The sequence below is a fragment of the Phyllobates terribilis genome, unplaced genomic scaffold (assembly GCF_046119375.1).
Source record: "Phyllobates terribilis strain yellow unplaced genomic scaffold, ASM4611937v1 Scaffold_9__5_contigs__length_417890890, whole genome shotgun sequence".
Taxonomy (NCBI): domain Eukaryota; kingdom Metazoa; phylum Chordata; class Amphibia; order Anura; family Dendrobatidae; genus Phyllobates; species Phyllobates terribilis.
The window spans coordinates 220,113,115-220,129,392 of record NW_027362769.1 but is presented as its reverse complement, the minus strand read 5'-3'; the positions used below and the strand labels follow the sequence as shown (position 1 = coordinate 220,129,392).

General features: G+C 43.6%; 1 pseudogene; it reads right to left on the bottom strand.

The window, feature by feature from the left end:
* Nucleotides 1-417: 417 nt before the first annotated feature.
* The window catches only part of LOC141161335 (uromodulin-like), a 35,366-nt pseudogene continuing 19,505 nt past the window's right edge, over nt 418-16,278 (bottom strand).

Sequence of the window (16,278 nt, the reverse complement as noted above, 5' to 3'; positions counted from 1 at the left end):
TGAGTGGGCATTTCCAGTGAGTCTGGGGCTGGACAAATAAGCACAGACCGGCGTGGCCCGGATTAGTGTCAGAATGAGAGCAGCAGAGGATCCCTTTGGGTGAGCATCATTTCTTTCCCTTTTTTATTTTTAACCAGACTTAGGAATTTAAAATTATTCTCTGCCAGACCCCTAAATGAATGGGACTATTGATCTCAAATGCAAGGATGTAAGATTGTTTGCACACAAACATGCAACTTGACTCATGGTCTTGAGTTGGTACCTCTTATAGATCCACCTTGTTCTCAGCCATTTATACCTGTTTGCTCTTACTTCGGTGCATCACAATGGATATACTGCACTTACATGTAACTTAGTTCCACATAGTCCATCTTGAAGGGCAATTGTAGCAGTAATAAGTCCATTGTTTCCAGCTTCCTAAACAGCAATGCAGCTGCTATTGGAGAGATGAATGCTTTTAATGTTGAAGTGTTTCAGTTGACATGTCTGGAAGGAAGCTTTCATTTCTGTCCTGTTGCATTTTAAATTAAGCTCCAAATTGTCTATACCTAAAATAGGATAAAAAATAAAAAAATTAAAAAACACAAAATTTGAGCTTGGCTTAAGTTGGTATACATGCAGCACACAAATGCATGTTTCACAATGGCCATGAATCAGAAAAAACCTACAAGAAGCAAAATGAACAGAAACCCTGCTGTAAAGAAATAAAAAGCAAGTGCATTTAAATAACATAGGGTTCTTAGTAACACTGTTTTTGATCAAAAATAGTATATAAGCTATGCCACCACGACAAGGTGAACCTGAAATAGGATGCAGAGATTTTGTCAAGCTAAGCTTCAACATTTCCACTTTTCATATGTTAATGTGTAAGTGTCATTTTCTAAACGATTTTATACACTACAGGCGCTGCATTGTGTCTTGAGACCCCCATTTGTTGGTCAAAACTTCACTCTGAAGTGTACAGCTCCTACATGAGCCTTGATCAAAGTGTGGTGTATGGGCTCAATAGTAAGTCTATCAGTCCATGCATAGCTCTGTGATGGTGAATGTACACATCCATAGACTTACTATGGAGCATATACTGTACACCACTGTCTGCACGCAGCTCATGTAGGAGTGACACACTTCTCAACAGTGTTTTGACCTTTCGGTGGGACCTCAGATTGGGACCACCATCAATCAGCAGCACTATGCAGCATCTATAATATATGAAAACTTTTATAAAATGACAGTTAAACTTAAGTGTACAGAAGTATAATAATATCTGGAGTAGTACGCAAATATATTTTTTAGTGCCACCAATATGTATTTGCATATTTAACCCCTTCACCCCGAAGCCTGCTTTCACCTTCGTGACCAGGCCAACTTTTACAATTCTGACCAGCGCCACTTTATGTAGTAATAACTCTGGAACTCTTCAACATATCCCAGTGATAATGAGATGGGTTTTTTTCATGACATACTGTACTTCATGTTAGTTGTAAATTTAGGTCAATATTTTTTACTTTTATTTGTGAAAATATCAGAAATGTATAGTTTTCAAACTTTTCATTTTTATGCCCTTAAACCAGATAGTTATATCACGCGAAATAGTTAATAAACAACATTTACCACATGTCTACTTTACAACAGCACAATTTTTTAAACCTTATTTTTTTAAGAAGGGTTAAAAGTTGATCAGCAATTTCTAATTTTCCAACAAAATTTACAAAACAATTTTTTTTTAGGAACCACATCACATTTGAAGAGACTTTGAGGGGCCTATATGACAGAAAGTAACCAAAAATGACACCATTTAAAAAACTACACTCCTCAAAGTGCTCAGAACCACATTCAAGAAGTTTATTAGCTCTCCAGGTGCTTCACAGGAATTAAAGCAATGTGGAAGGAAAAAATTAACATTTTAATTTTCCCCCAAATTTTGCATTCTTACAAGGGTAACAGGAGAAAATGAACCATATAATTTGTGGTGCAATTTCTCCTGACAACGCAGATACCCCACATGTGGTGGAAAACTACTGTTTGGGTGCATGGCAGGGCTCGGAACGGAAGGAGCACCATTTGACTTTCGGAATGCAAAATTGGCTGAAATAGACAGAGGATGCCATGTTGCATTTGCAGAGCCCCTAATGGGCCTAAACAGTGAAAAAAACGCACAAGTGACCCTATTTTGGAAACTAAACCCCTCAAGGAACTTATCTAGAGGTATAGTGAGCATATTAAACCCACAGGTGCTTCATAGAATTTTATAACGTTGAAAATGAAAAAATAATTATTTTCCTCAAAAATGTTGCATCAGTCCCAATTTTTTTCTTTTTCACAAGAATAACAGGAGAAAATGGACCAAACTATTTGTTTTGCAGCTTCTTCTGAGTACACCAATATCCTATATGTGGTGCAAAATTACTTTTTGAGCATGCGGCAGGGCTCGGAAGAGAAGGAGCGCCAATTGAATTCTGGAGACCAATTTTGGCTGGAATAGATTACAAATGCCATGTCACATTTAAAGAGCCCCTGACATGCCAAAACAGTAGAAACCCCCACAAGTGACCCCAGTTTCGAAACTACACCTCTTGAGGAATTCATCTAGGGGTGTAGTGAGCATTTTTAACCCTCAGGTAATTCACAGAATTGTATAACATTGGGCTAAGTCAATGGAAAATTACCATTTTTCCTACAAAAATGTTGCTTTAGCCCCAAGTTTTCAATTTTCAAAAGGGATAATAGTAGAAAATAAATGGTACAATTTGTTATGCAATTTCTTCTGAGTGCGCCAATACCCAATATGTGGTAAAAAAAATACTCTTGAAGCACAATGCAAAGCTCAGAAGGGAAGGAGCGCCATATTATAGTGCAGATTTTACTGTTATGGTTTGCAGGTGCCATATCATATTGGCAGAGCCCCTGAGGTGCCAGAACAGCAGAACCCCCACTTCCATAAGCGATGCCATTTTACAAACTATACCTCTCAATGAATTCATCTAGGAGTGCAGTGATCATATTGACACCTAAGGTGGGTGTCAGAATTTGATACCATCGGACGGTGAAGAAAAAAGTCATAACATTTTTTCCACAAATTCTGTTTTAGCCCCAGATTTTTCTTTTTCACATGGAGAAATGGGTAAAAATGGCACCAAAATTTTGTCACACTTTCTGCTGAATGTAGCCACACTGAGACTCGGGAGGGACAGAACGTAATTTGACTCTTGGAGAACAAATTATTGTAGAATTGTTTGCGGACCCCATATTCAGAGCCCCTAAGTGCTAGAAGAGCGGAATCCCCTCTCAAGTGACCCTATTTAAAAAATTACACCCCTCTAGGAATTTATTTACAGGTGTAGTGATGATTTTGACTCCATGTGTGTTTTCCAGAAACAAGCAATAGTGAATGTTGCTGAGTGAAAATTGCAAATCTTTCATTGTAGTGCCCGTAGATTGTAGTGCCCGTACATTGTAGTGCCCGTACATTGTAGTGCCCATACATTTTTCCCAGATTGTGCTTCTGGAGACATGCACCTGAAAATTAAGCAGGCTCTCATCGTTACAGAAATACTAAATATGTGGACGCTAAATGTGGTTTAGGCACACTGTGGGTCTTAGAAGGGAGGGGGGCATTTGAATTTGGGAGTAGAGATGAGCGTTGTTCTACTTGAACTGTTCGCCAATCTCAAATTCGAGCTGTTTTGGGCGGTGTTCGAGCCGTTCGGCGAACACGAACGATTTGATAAAAATTCGGCTGTTCGAGGTTATGTTCGATAACTGTTCGTGCACCAAAATCATAACTGGATTTTTTCTCAGTAATGATGAAAATTAATGTTAATACGCAGTTTGAGTGTACAGCGGGGCGGGGGGAGGGGCAGGGGATGGATCTCTGCAGGAACAATGAAGATCTCCATTTTTTTTTCTCTTTCCCGCATTTGCAGTGGGGAGGTGCAATCTGTCAGCCTATCAGCAGCGCACACACGGAGCGAAGTGCTTTTTTTCACACAAGCAAGGGCATGTGTCATTGGCAGTGTATGTCACATGTCCTTGCCCTATAAGACCAAGCCATTTTCCCCGTCGCCACCATTTTCTCACTGCTGCAGCTGCGTGTTAGACGGCACCGCTGTTGCTGTGTGCACTATACCTTGTTAATTTCAAGCCAATTTTCGCACAAATATACAGATAGCTTGGGAGTAGGGAATAGTTGTGATTGCAGTCCTTTTAAGGACTAGGTTACAGCATTTCCTACGACTTTTATCAGGGAGGTCTGTGCTCTTAAATAGATAGGTTGTGGGAGTAAAGACTAATTGTAATTGGAGTCCTTTTCAGGACTAGGTTACATCAGTTCCTATCAGTTTTTGCCAGGCAGGTCTGTGCCAGTGCTGTGCAAGTTTTTTTCACAGCATTTGGCTGAATCTAGCAAAGCTAATCCTTTTTGGCCTATTGCAGAGTGTGTTAGTCAGTGGAGTAGCCTATCTGTGCTGCAAGATATACCACCTGTGTATAGAATACCAATTTTTTTACTGCACCTAGTGAAGTAAAATCTTTTGGGCATAGCATCATTCTATTAGTCCATCTATACTGACCTCCATCAGGTTGCAAATTAAAAATAATTTTTATCTGCATCTACAGTACCTCTGAAAAAATATTTGGGCTTCTAGCTGTGTGTGGGACTTGTTGTATTAGTCCATCTATACTGACCTCCATCAGGTTGCAAACTGAATATATTTTTTTCTGCATCTACCTCTGAAAAAATATTTGGGCTTCTAGCTGTGTGTGGGTCTTGTTCTATTAATCCATCTATACTGACCTCCATCAGGTTGCAAACTGAATATAATTTTTTTCTGCATCTAGCTCTGAAAAAATATTTGGCCTTCTAGCAGTGTGTCGGACTTTCTCTATTAGTCCATCTATACTGACCTCCATCAGGTTGCAAATTAAAAATAATTTTTATCTGCATCTACAGTACCTCTGAAAAAATATTTGGGCTTCTAGCTGTGTGTGGGACTTGTTGTATTAGTCCATCTATACTGACCTCCATCAGGTTGCAAATTAAAAATAATTTTTATCTGCATCTACAGTACCTCTGAAAAAATATTTGGGCTTCTAGCTGTGTGTGGGACTTGTTGTATTAGTCCATCTATACTGACCTCCATCAGGTTGCAAATTAAAAATAATTTGTATCTGCATCTACAGTACCTCTGAAAAAATATTTGGGCTTCTAGCTGTGTGTGGGACTTGTTGTATTAGTCCATCTATACTGACCTCCATCAGGTTGCAAACTGAATATATTTTTTTCTGCATCTACCTCTGAAAAAATATTTGGGCTTCTAGCTGTGTGTGGGACTTGTTGTATTAGTCCATCTATACTGACCTCCATCAGGTTGCAAATTAAAAATAATTTGTATCTGCATCTACAGTACCTCTGAAAAAATATTTGGGCTTCTAGCTGTGTGTGGGACTTGTTGTATTAGTCCATCTATACTGACCTCCATCAGGTTGCAAACTGAATATTATTTTTTTCTGCATCTAGCTCTGAAAAAATATTTGGCCTTCTAGCAGTGTGTCGGACTTTCTCTATTAGTCCATCTATACTGACCTCCATCAGGTTGCAAATTAAAAATAATTTGTATCTGCATCTACAGTACCTCTGAAAAAATATTTGGGCTTCTAGCTGTGTGTGGGACTTGTTGTATTAGTCCATCTATACTGACCTCCATCAGGTTGCAAACTGAATATATTTTTTTCTGCATCTACCTCTGAAAAAATATTGGGCTTCTAGCTGTGTGTGGGTCTTGTTCTATTAATCCATCTATACTGACCTCCATCAGGTTGCAAACTGAATATAATTTTTTTCTGCATCTAGCTCTGAAAAAATATTTGGCCTTCTAGCAGTGTGTCGGACTTTCTCTATTAGTCCATCTATACTGACCTCCATCAGGTTGCAAATTAAAAATAATTTTTATCTGCATCTACAGTACCTCTGAAAAAATATTTGGGCTTCTAGCTGTGTGTGGGACTTGTTGTATTAGTCCATCTATACTGACCTCCATCAGGTTGCAAATTAAAAATAATTTTTATCTGCATCTACAGTACCTCTGAAAAAATATTTGGGCTTCTAGCTGTGTGTGGGACTTGTTGTATTAGTCCATCTATACTGACCTCCATCAGGTTGCAAACTGAATATATTTTTTTCTGCATCTACCTCTGAAAAAATATTGGGCTTCTAGCTGTGTGTGGGTCTTGTTCTATTAATCCATCTATACAGACCTCCATCAGGTTGCAAACTGAATATAATTTTTTTCTGCATCTACCTCTGAAAAAATATTTGGCCTTGTAGCAGTGTGTCGGACTTTCTCTATTAGTCCATCTATACTGACCTCCATCAGGTTGCAAATTAAAAATAATTTGTATCTGCATCTACAGTACCTCTGAAAAAATATTTGGGCTTCTAGCTGTGTGTGGGACTTGTTGTATTAGTCCATCTATACTGACCTCCATCAGGTTGCAAACTGAATATATTTTTTTCTGCATCTACCTCTGAAAAAATATTTGGGCTTCTAGCTGTGTGTGGGACTTGTTGTATTAGTCCATCTATACTGACCTCCATCAGGTTGCAAATTAAAAATAATTTGTATCTGCATCTACAGTACCTCTGAAAAAATATTTGGGCTTCTAGCTGTGTGTGGGACTTGTTGTATTAGTCCATCTATACTGACCTCCATCAGGTTGCAAACTGAATATTATTTTTTTCTGCATCTAGCTCTGAAAAAATATTTGGCCTTCTAGCAGTGTGTCGGACTTTCTCTATTAGTCCATCTATACTGACCTCCATCAGGTTGCAAATTAAAAATAATTTGTATCTGCATCTACAGTACCTCTGAAAAAATATTTGGGCTTCTAGCTGTGTGTGGGACTTGTTGTATTAGTCCATCTATACTGACCTCCATCAGGTTGCAAACTGAATATATTTTTTTCTGCATCTACCTCTGAAAAAATATTGGGCTTCTAGCTGTGTGTGGGTCTTGTTCTATTAATCCATCTATACTGACCTCCATCAGGTTGCAAACTGAATATAATTTTTTTCTGCATCTAGCTCTGAAAAAATATTTGGCCTTCTAGCAGTGTGTCGGACTTTCTCTATTAGTCCATCTATACTGACCTCCATCAGGTTGCAAATTAAAAATAATTTTTATCTGCATCTACAGTACCTCTGAAAAAATATTTGGGCTTCTAGCTGTGTGTGGGACTTGTTGTATTAGTCCATCTATACTGACCTCCATCAGGTTGCAAATTAAAAATAATTTTTATCTGCATCTACAGTACCTCTGAAAAAATATTTGGGCTTCTAGCTGTGTGTGGGACTTGTTGTATTAGTCCATCTATACTGACCTCCATCAGGTTGCAAACTGAATATATTTTTTTCTGCATCTACCTCTGAAAAAATATTGGGCTTCTAGCTGTGTGTGGGTCTTGTTCTATTAATCCATCTATACAGACCTCCATCAGGTTGCAAACTGAATATAATTTTTTTCTGCATCTACCTCTGAAAAAATATTTGGCCTTGTAGCAGTGTGTCGGACTTTCTCTATTAGTCCATCTATACTGACCTCCATCAGGTTGCAAATTAAAAATAATTTTTATCTGCATCTACAGTACCTCTGAAAAAATATTTGGGCTTCTAGCTGTGTGTGGGACTTGTTGTATTAGTCCATCTATACTGACCTCCATCAGGTTGCAAATTAAAAATAATTTTTATCTGCATCTACAGTACCTCTGAAAAAATATTTGGGCTTCTAGCTGTGTGTGGGACTTGTTGTATTAGTCCATCTATACTGACCTCCATCAGGTTGCAAATTAAAAATAATTTGTATCTGCATCTACAGTACCTCTGAAAAAATATTTGGGCTTCTAGCTGTGTGTGGGACTTGTTGTATTAGTCCATCTATACTGACCTCCATCAGGTTGCAAACTGAATATATTTTTTTCTGCATCTACCTCTGAAAAAATATTTGGGCTTCTAGCTGTGTGTGGGACTTGTTGTATTAGTCCATCTATACTGACCTCCATCAGGTTGCAAATTAAAAATAATTTGTATCTGCATCTACAGTACCTCTGAAAAAATATTTGGGCTTCTAGCTGTGTGTGGGACTTGTTGTATTAGTCCATCTATACTGACCTCCATCAGGTTGCAAACTGAATATTATTTTTTTCTGCATCTAGCTCTGAAAAAATATTTGGCCTTCTAGCAGTGTGTCGGACTTTCTCTATTAGTCCATCTATACTGACCTCCATCAGGTTGCAAATTAAAAATAATTTGTATCTGCATCTACAGTACCTCTGAAAAAATATTTGGGCTTCTAGCTGTGTGTGGGACTTGTTGTATTAGTCCATCTATACTGACCTCCATCAGGTTGCAAACTGAATATATTTTTTTCTGCATCTACCTCTGAAAAAATATTGGGCTTCTAGCTGTGTGTGGGTCTTGTTCTATTAATCCATCTATACTGACCTCCATCAGGTTGCAAACTGAATATAATTTTTTTCTGCATCTAGCTCTGAAAAAATATTTGGCCTTCTAGCAGTGTGTCGGACTTTCTCTATTAGTCCATCTATACTGACCTCCATCAGGTTGCAAATTAAAAATAATTTTTATCTGCATCTACAGTACCTCTGAAAAAATATTTGGGCTTCTAGCTGTGTGTGGGACTTGTTGTATTAGTCCATCTATACTGACCTCCATCAGGTTGCAAATTAAAAATAATTTTTATCTGCATCTACAGTACCTCTGAAAAAATATTTGGGCTTCTAGCTGTGTGTGGGACTTGTTGTATTAGTCCATCTATACTGACCTCCATCAGGTTGCAAACTGAATATATTTTTTTCTGCATCTACCTCTGAAAAAATATTGGGCTTCTAGCTGTGTGTGGGTCTTGTTCTATTAATCCATCTATACAGACCTCCATCAGGTTGCAAACTGAATATAATTTTTTTCTGCATCTACCTCTGAAAAAATATTTGGCCTTGTAGCAGTGTGTCGGACTTTCTCTATTAGTCCATCTATACTGACCTCCATCAGGTTGCAAATTAAAAATAATTTGTATCTGCATCTACAGTACCTCTGAAAAAATATTTGGGCTTCTAGCTGTGTGTGGGACTTGTTGTATTAGTCCATCTATACTGACCTCCATCAGGTTGCAAACTGAATATATTTTTTTCTGCATCTACCTCTGAAAAAATATTTGGGCTTCTAGCTGTGTGTGGGACTTGTTGTATTAGTCCATCTATACTGACCTCCATCAGGTTGCAAATTAAAAATAATTTGTATCTGCATCTACAGTACCTCTGAAAAAATATTTGGGCTTCTAGCTGTGTGTGGGACTTGTTGTATTAGTCCATCTATACTGACCTCCATCAGGTTGCAAACTGAATATTATTTTTTTCTGCATCTAGCTCTGAAAAAATATTTGGCCTTCTAGCAGTGTGTCGGACTTTCTCTATTAGTCCATCTATACTGACCTCCATCAGGTTGCAAATTAAAAATAATTTGTATCTGCATCTACAGTACCTCTGAAAAAATATTTGGGCTTCTAGCTGTGTGTGGGACTTGTTGTATTAGTCCATCTATACTGACCTCCATCAGGTTGCAAACTGAATATATTTTTTTCTGCATCTACCTCTGAAAAAATATTGGGCTTCTAGCTGTGTGTGGGTCTTGTTCTATTAATCCATCTATACTGACCTCCATCAGGTTGCAAACTGAATATAATTTTTTTCTGCATCTAGCTCTGAAAAAATATTTGGCCTTCTAGCAGTGTGTCGGACTTTCTCTATTAGTCCATCTATACTGACCTCCATCAGGTTGCAAATTAAAAATAATTTTTATCTGCATCTACAGTACCTCTGAAAAAATATTTGGGCTTCTAGCTGTGTGTGGGACTTGTTGTATTAGTCCATCTATACTGACCTCCATCAGGTTGCAAATTAAAAATAATTTTTATCTGCATCTACAGTACCTCTGAAAAAATATTTGGGCTTCTAGCTGTGTGTGGGACTTGTTGTATTAGTCCATCTATACTGACCTCCATCAGGTTGCAAACTGAATATATTTTTTTCTGCATCTACCTCTGAAAAAATATTGGGCTTCTAGCTGTGTGTGGGTCTTGTTCTATTAATCCATCTATACAGACCTCCATCAGGTTGCAAACTGAATATAATTTTTTTCTGCATCTACCTCTGAAAAAATATTTGGCCTTGTAGCAGTGTGTCGGACTTTCTCTATTAGTCCATCTATACTGACCTCCATCAGGTTGCAAATTAAAAATAATTTTTATCTGCATCTACAGTACCTCTGAAAAAATATTTGGGCTTCTAGCTGTGTGTGGGACTTGTTGTATTAGTCCATCTATACTGACCTCCATCAGGTTGCAAATTAAAAATAATTTTTATCTGCATCTACAGTACCTCTGAAAAAATATTTGGGCTTCTAGCTGTGTGTGGGACTTGTTGTATTAGTCCATCTATACCGACCTCCATCAGGTTGCAAACTGAATATATTTTTTTCTGCATCTACCTCTGAAAAAATATTGGGCTTCTAGCTGTGTGTGGGACTTGTTGTATTAGTTCATCTATACTGACCTCCATCAGGTTGCAAACTGAATATATTTTTTTCTGCATCTACCTCTGAAAAAATATTGGGCTTCTAGCTGTGTGTGGGTCTTGTTCTATTAATCCATCTATACAGACCTCCATCAGGTTGCAAACTGAATATAATTTTTTTCTGCATCTACCTCTGAAAAAATATTTGGCCTTGTAGCAGTGTGTCGGACTTTCTCTATTAGTCCATCTATACTGACCTCCATCAGGTTGCAAACTGAATATATTTTTTTCTGCATCTAACCCAGCCAATAGTTTTGGCCTAATACCACAGTTTGGCCACTCAGCTCTGCTCGGTTACCATCCATTGTTTTTTTGTGCAAACAACTCCAGAGTTGTGAATTAGTTAACCACCAAAATGAGTGGAAAAAGGCCTGCTGCTGGTGGAAAGGGGAATAGGCGTGTTGGGAAGGGGAAAAAAGGTTGTGTCCGTGGGGTAGGTGTTAAAGCAACAGTAACATCTGCAGAAGAAAGACCATCTTCCAGCCAAACTAAAATGTCTACTTCTTTTAGCGGACAATGTGATAAGATCCCTTTCTTACGGCCACGCCAATCGCTACAAATTCCAGATGAGGCACAAAAACAGCAGGTGCTTCAACGGATATCAAGTGCTCCTTTAAGTGGGCTCTCCTCCACATCAACTTCAACATCACAAATACTCCAGTCCTCAAAGGTGTCACCCAAATCGCACTTGCTTCCTCACAGCTCCCAAATCTCCAGCTGCCCGTCTGAGTATGAGGTAGAACAGATGGTTGAGTCTGCAGAGCTGTTTATGTGGCACCCCAGGGGTCTGGTTTCCACAGTAATGTAATGTTATGTCTGAGAGCAGGTGGGAGGTCCTTTGGTCAGGGATCCTGTTCATGCCACACCTCCTGCCCAGTCTTTGGAGGGGAAGAACTTCCCCTATATAAACCCAGGGCTGAAGCAGGGTTAGCAGTCAAGGGAGAGTATAGACAAGAAACAGCAGAAGCAATACTACTACGAGTCAGGGGCTGGCAGCTGCAGAGCTCGCCCTGACTGAGAAGCTTTCTCACCGGACCCGGAGTCCGAGGCTGTGGGGATTAACCCAGACCCAGCAGCAGAAACCGCCCGGCAGGGGATTTCAGGTCCTCTGGCCAAGAAACCCGAAGGCACGGTCACACGCGTGGGACCAGCACCGCCGTCGTGGAGCGGAAGCCACTAGAAGGCCCCGAGTCACCGGCCATACGGGTGAGCACCACATGGTACACTCAGGGACGTGGGCTACTTATATCCGCTTCTAGCAAGGTAGCCAGAAGAGTACAGTCAGTTTGGGAGGTGTACAACTCCGCCTGGCCAGGGGAGATCCCATCTGCTCAAGGACTGACCAGGCCCCGTTCACTAGCAAGTACTCCGGGAGGGTCTATCGTTGTTACCAGTAAAGACCCTGAATTACACCGCACCGTCTCTGAGTGGTTCCTGCTACCCCCATCATCCACATCTGCTGCCCTGAGGCCATACCCCTCCCGTTGGGGGTTATACCATCTACGCTGCACCATCCATCCACCGGCCTCAGCGGACTGTCCTGCAGCAGCAGCTCCATAGCTGCATTCAACGGGTGGCATAGTCGTCCTACATCTACCGCTGTTACATCGCCGCTCAGTTTGACTCCCTGGGCACGGACCGGGTCACCGCCACGAGACTACAACCCTCAAGAGATCCGGCTCCGGGTAAGCTCCCGCGTGCGCAACGCAGCGCGACACAGTCCCAGGGGCGCGTCAACTTTGGCGTAGTCGGCAGGATCTCGTGCCCGCAACCACCGGGTACTGCGTGCCTGAAAAAGAGACTTTTCAAACTTACCTGTGGTGAAGATTCCCGCCATCCGGCGCCATCTTCAGCCTTCCTCCTGCCATCGGTGAAGTTTCCCGCCATCCGGCGCCATCTTCTGCCTTCTTCCCGCCATCCGTGGAGTTTTCCCGCCATTGGACGCCATCTTGAGGACGCCACGCGGGAAGAAGAGGGTGGACTCCGAAAGCGCGCGAGAACTGAAGCTCCGCCTCACGTCCGGACGTTGCGTAAGGTCCTGGAAGGAGCCCAGCAGACGCCGACGTCACAGGAGCGCGACGGAAGGTCCTCAACCCTGACGATCCACTGCGGAGCCGCGGCCTACGGAAGAGGATCATCGCAAGGTAGGCCACGGTCCACTAGGGGGGAGGAAGATGTCGGATACGGAGGAGAGCTTCACTGCCTCAACCCCCGCCAGCGCTACCGCTGCTGCAGTTATGCCCTTCACCATGCCCTATATCCCGGGAGCAGCTTGGCTACCCCAGTACTCAGGGGAGTCACATACCCTGCATGACTTTAGAGAAAAGCTGGATAGCCTCTTCCAGGTGTACCCCCTCACAGAAGAGCAAAAAGTGAGCATCCTGGTGGCCCAACTAACCGGGGCAGCCAAAAGGGAAGTAAAATCCTGGCCACCTGGGAGGAAGACTGTCGCAGGGATACTAACCCGGCTGAAGGACACCTTTGATACCCGCACCTCAGCCGAGATTAAGCTTAGATTCTACGGGTGCAAGCAGCGAGCGCATGAGAGTATAAGGGACTATGCACTAAACCTACAAGAGGCCCTGAGGGCCATTAAGCAGACCGACCCTGATGGAGTGGGAAACGAGGACAGGCTGTTGACCGAACAGTTTATAGAGGGACTGTATTGTAATACCCACCGAACCCAGTTGCGGGCAATGGCCTTACAGGATCCCCATCTGGGCTTTGCACAGTTCAAGGACAGAGCCATCCGGGTGCTCCGAGAACCGGCACCGGGTGGCGTTGTGACCCACAAGCGCCCTGCTATCACTTACCACCAGGAGGCGGCGCCCTTGTCGGCAGGGCCTGTGGGAGCTGATGCGCAGGCTTTGGACAATGACCCGGCTCCAGACCTACACCATCAGGTCCAAGAGCTAGCTAAGAGCGTTGCTGCGCTAACCCGAACTGTGCAGTCTTTACAGGCTTCCACCCCAGGGAAGATCCAGCTGGCATCCGGACCGGAGGACATCCCGTGGCGTCGACCAAGGAGGACCCCACCGGCCAGAGGAAGACCCAGTGACCGATACAGCGAGGACGGACGACCCATCTGCCGCCGCTGCAATCAACCTGGACATATGGCAAGGTACTGTTCTTTAAACGGGCACAACCTGGGGTAGAGGGCCAACCCCCAGGAAAAAGATCACCAGGCCCATCGAACTGGCGCGACAGATATGTGGGAGGACGTCCAGTCTTGCCTGTGGTAATGGATGGCATTCCCATGAGTGCCCTACTGGACACCGGGTCACAGGTCACCACCATCCCGTACGTGCTCTTTAAGCAGTACTGGAATGACTCGGATATTACCCGCTACCCTGACGACGACTTGAGTATCATCGCCAGCAATGGCCAGCCCGTGCCACAGATCGGATTTAAAGAGGTGACCATCAAAATCGGTAGAGTCGAACTGGCAGCACAGGGACTGATCATTGTAGATATTGACAAACATGAGAGTCACCCAAAAATAACTCTAGGAACTAATGTAATTGAAAATTGTCTTGCAGAGGTGATTTTCCTTTTACAGCAGGTTGCCAAGAACGCCAGCTCCGGCGAGCCGCGGGTGCTCCAGAAAGAGATCCGGGCACTGATGCGACGGCAACAGGTGGAACTCTCCGGCGGTGAGATTGGTAGCGTAAGAATGTGTGACCCTTTTCCTATTGCCATGCCCCCAAAAAGTGAAATGATGATTTGGTGCCGGGCAGCTATTGGTCTGAGAGGTAGAGATTACCAGGCAATGGTAGAACCAGTTTACTCGGACAGTAGGCCCACCATTTTGACAGCACGGGGGGTGGTTGATGTACGCCATGGGAGGGTGCCCGTTCGCATAATAAATATCGGGGAGAGGGAAGTGTGCCTGCCCCGGTATGCCACGCTAGCCAAATTATATACCATTAACCAAAATTCTATACAATCTGTGGAACCCTTGCCTCCATCTCACCCGGAGGAAGGTAACGGCTCTAAGAAAAACATAGAGGACTGGTGTCAGCAACTACATCTGGGTACTGACTCCACTCCCGCACACCAGAAACAAGGAGTCTATCGGGTGGTTCAGGAGTACGAGAGAGTGTTCAGTAAACACCCGTTAGACTTCGGGCGAGTCAAGGGGGTAGAACACCACATCCCCACGGGAGACCATCCTCCTATAAAAGAGAGGTATCGACCCGTACCCCCTGCCCACTACCAACACGCCAAGGGGATGCTTAGAGACATGAAGGAGGCTGGGGTGATCAGGGATAGCTGTAGCCCCTGGGCAGCTCCACTAGTCTTAGTCCGAAAGAAAGACAACACCATGAGGATGTGTGTAGATTACCGGAAAATCAATCGTATCACACACAAGGATGCGTACCCCTTACCAAGGATAGAGGAGTCATTGGCTGCTTTAAGATCTGCTAACTTCTTCTCTACCTTGGATCTCACTAGCGGGTACTGGCAGGTTCCTGTAGCAGAGGCGGACCGGGAGAAGACCGCATTCACCACCCCGATGGGACTTAGCGAGTTCACCTGCATGCCGTTCGGACTCTGCAACGCACCGGGAACCTTCCAACGACTAATGGAGTGTTGTCTGGGCCACAGAAACTTCGAAACGGTCCTGTTGTACCTGGACGATGTCATCGTATATTCCAAGACGTATGAGGACCACCTGAAACACCTGGCGGAAGTGTTCGAAGCTCTGGCAAGTTACAGCCTAAAGGTGAAACCCTCCAAGTGTCACCTCCTGAAACCAAAGGTGCAGTACCTGGGACACGTGGTGAGCGCTGACGGAGTGGCTCCCGACCCTGATAAGATCACCGCAATTACGGAATGGCCAAGCCCCTCCAGCGTAAAAGAAGTGCGGCAGTTCCTCGGGTTGGTAGGCTACTACCGAAGGTTTATTCCCGGTTTCACCAAAAAGGCAGCACCTATGCAGGACCTCCTGATAGGCCAGTCCCGGAAGGCCAAGAACCAGAAGCCGCCCTTCAAATGGGAGGAGCTGGAAGAAGAGTCCTTCCGCCAGCTGAAGATGGCCCTCACGGGGGACGAAATCCTGGCGTACCCGGATTATAGCCAGCCCTTTATCCTCTACACCGACGCCAGTAACATCGGGCTAGGAGCCGTACTGTCCCAGATCCAGCAGGGGAAGGAACGAGTAATCGCCTACGCCAGCCGAAAACTGCGACCCACCGAAAGGAACCCCGAGAATTACAGCTCATTTAAGCTAGAGTTCCTGGCCGTAGTATGGGCAGTCACCGAGCGCTTTAAGCATTACCTTGCTTCTTCCCGGTTCACCGTGTACACGGATAACAACCCGTTGACACACCTGGATACGGCAAGACTCGGTGCCCTGGAGCAGAGGTGGATGGCCCGTCTGTCCAACTACGAGTTCACAATCAAATACCGGGCAGGACGCTCCAATACCAACGCGGACGCCCTGTCCAGGATGCCCAACCTGCCGGACGGAGGAGAAGATCCGGAGGGACTGGAAGAAGTTGAACTCCCTGCGTTCCACCGTCATGGGACTATCCAGTATTCCCACCGGGTAAGGAGTAAGCAGGCTGCTACGTTGAACCCCTTACCCCACTACAACTGGGCGGAAACGCAAGACAGCGACCCCGCCGTCCGACT